This window comes from Frankliniella occidentalis, unplaced genomic scaffold, assembly GCF_000697945.3.
Source record: "Frankliniella occidentalis isolate FOCC.00 unplaced genomic scaffold, Focc_3.1 Scaffold181, whole genome shotgun sequence".
Lineage (NCBI taxonomy): Eukaryota > Metazoa > Arthropoda > Insecta > Thysanoptera > Thripidae > Frankliniella > Frankliniella occidentalis.
In genome coordinates, this window is record NW_026267307.1 from 426,122 (window position 1) to 429,245 (window position 3,124).

Sequence of the window (3,124 nt, forward strand, 5' to 3'; positions counted from 1 at the left end):
ACTTTAACCTTTTGAACCTACTTTGACTAAACACGTTTGAGTTGTCAATACTCTACACTGTCACTTTGGTTGACCCTACCTTTATTAAGTATTCCCCAGCAGCAGCATCCAGCGGTGACTGTGATTGTATCCGACAAGGAGATATGGCCATCCCACATCGTCTAACCCAAAAGAACACACACCATTCAGAGAGGGTTGACAAGAGCAAGTTGAGCAAACTCTTGACACTGGTCTTTTCAAAAACATTATTTGCGAAAATAATGCACGACGAATTGGAGCTACAATTACAATGGATACAAACGAGAGAGATAAAGAGTGCTGCGATGTCATTCTATAGCTACACCAAGTTGGGCTACACGGCTAAACTCGAAAACAAAAAACAACTCCGCGTCCACACGTGAGACGAGAGTTACCAGTGTACCGTGCACCGTGCATTTACTCGTTGAAGCGTTGTTCGCAGTCAGCAGTCAGCTGATCACCACCTCCTCCCCACCTCCCGTTTCCCCTCCCTCCTCCTTGTCCCCCCGTCCCCACCCCACGCAGTCCCCAGTTCGGTTGGCTGATTGTTATTATTGGTATAGATGTAGTAGCAATTTCTAGAATTACAGGCCATTTGATAGAAAACTGTGTTAAAGGTTACTTTTATAACGGTTCTGGTGTCGTGGCGTTATTTGTGCGTAGCTACGATGTGTAATATTTCTCCAGGTGAGAAATTCTAACCTAACGTTTGGCATGGTACTCCATTGAAAGTTTTTATTGCTTTGCTTACGACCGCTACCATCATTGACAATTGCTCGTTGTATGTCTTCAGAGTAGAGAGTCTTTGACAGAGAAACTGTACTTTAAATCAAACTGAAACTGTCCTGGTAGTTCAGATGAAACCTCAATGAAATTGTCACTCTCTAGCTTATTAATTGCGGCTTCTGCTTGACTGTGGCCATCTCATGTGATAGTGTTTAAGAATTGTGCTTTTTTTTGTGACTAGTATTCATGATGATCTGATGAATGGTTTCAGGTGATCGCGTCTTCTCTTGGTCACCCATGGACTCTCAGCTTGCCACCGAGGGTTGACACCAGGAAGTTGATGCTAACAGTGGAAGTGTTTGCAGTATGGAATATACCAGGTCCAGTGTGGATATTGAATGAGGTTTGTTGTTTTAGTAAGCTAAGAGAATCAACACCTAGAATATGTGGTGTCACTATCCAAAAGTTCAGTCCTTACGCTCCCTTGTTCAAGTGCGCATTTTAATTAGAACTTTATTTTCATGTTTTGATTTTTATTCAAGTAGACATTAACCCGACAGTCTGTCTCCATTTGTGAGAAGGAAACATATCATTATAAGTTCTAGAGGTTATTAATTTAATTCAAGAAAAATAAAATAATTCAACTATGGTAGTGCTGCTTACATTGTCCACTCAAATCCAATTTTAGATTAGTTAAATTGAACTTGAGATGTGACTGTATTGAATTTTTTTGTGCTTGTTCTTGTTGTAATAGAATTTTTGTTTTTGGTTATCATTGCAGGTCTGATTTGTATTAAGATTCACAGTTTTAAAGGAGAGACTTGAGTAAGCTAAAGGTATGTATACAAGACTGGTTTGTGTCATTATTCCAGTTTAAATTTCAGCTTATTATTAAAGCATGATTGCGTTTGTTCCAGTTTCTTAATGCAGTGCTCTAGACACGTCCCAGGTGTGCAAGTGAGATTCGCCTGAATGGTTACTGCTGATTCTGTTCCAGTGCACTATTTTGAATGAAGATATGAAACAATATATTGCTTTGTTTAATTTTATTTATTTTTACCTTGCTGAACAACACCTATGAGGAAGGCAAATAATATGTATTTAAAATGATTAAAAGCAGAAGTGGAATTATTGTAATGGCCAATACGTTAACAGATTAAAAGGCGTTACTAATTCATATTCAAAGTAATGTTCACTTGACTTCATTTTATAAAATGAGTCCTATCATCATGATCAAAATTACATTTGATTATGTGTTAGATCAATGTTAAAATCCAACATATTTTGCAGTTAAAAAGTTAAAACCAAGGTATATCGATTATTTAAAAGAAGCTAAATAGCTTCTTATGGATATTAGAACAAAAGCTTTAAGAGAGAGGGAGAGAACTTATCAGAGCATTTCGGACTAGAACTTTACACATGAAGATTAAAATCAAATAGCCACTTCAGTTCACTGGTGACAAGTGAAAGTGGGGTAGGGCCTAAGTCCACTTTTTCCGAAAATCACTTTTTTCCATTTTTGGATACTACTGGGTAATATGAACCGTTTGGTATAGTCAAAACTTTCCTAAGTGCAATACGCCCAGTGTTATGGGGACAAAGCAGATGTCAATATGGGATAAGTCCGGTTGTAATTTTACAGACAGGCGTAAGTCCAAAAAGAGGATTTTCCAAAGAGGCATATGTCCGGATGTGATTTGTCAGAATGGCATATGTCCATGGATCCGGAGGACTTACGCCATTCTGACAAATCACAACCGGGACATATGCCCTCTTCAAAAGTCATGTTTGTGGACATACGCCAGTCTGTCAAATCACACCCGGACTTATGCCACTCTGAGAAATCACCACTGGACATGCTCCTTTTTGTCAAATCAGGTGGCATTGACTTCACTTTTCCTCTATCTAGGGCTAATGTGACATCAACACGCGCGTTAGCGTCAGCCTACCAGCCCTCCGACTAGAGGGGAAGGAGAGGCGCCGGGGCGGCAGGCAACACAAACAGCGCACACGTTGAGCGGGGTTGCCTACGCCCCTGCGAACGAGGCGGTAGTCCGGGTGCTGTTATAGCCCTAGAGAGGCCGATTGACAGGCAGACCCAAACTGCAAGGGTCAGCGCATTCCCTGCGCTCGGCGCGGCTGGAAGCCTCGGCTCGGCCGAGGGGACAGTCGCGACGCAGCCTCCAGCCAGGAGCAGTAGCTCGGGCAACGTCTGGGCGTGCTTTGCTCTGGCGGCCGCGTGGACACACATCGTGTGCCGCTGCCGCACGAAGACGCCAGCTAGGGTGAACAGCTGACTGATACTACGACCGCGTCTTGAGGCCGGGCACAGGGCCATACTGCGTCACTGTCCCAGAGCCCAAGATGCTCGTGCTCGACG

The 3,124-nt window shown here is 42.6% G+C and overlaps 1 long non-coding RNA gene across 1 annotated transcript; it reads left to right on the plus strand.

The window, feature by feature from the left end:
- Positions 1–571: 571 nt before the first annotated feature.
- Positions 572–1,773, plus strand: LOC127750382 (uncharacterized). Its single transcript, XR_008011660.1, has 3 exons — positions 572–1,147; positions 1,526–1,580; positions 1,662–1,773. It is a non-coding gene; the product is annotated as an uncharacterized LOC127750382 (long non-coding RNA).
- Positions 1,774–3,124: the final 1,351 nt, after the last annotated feature.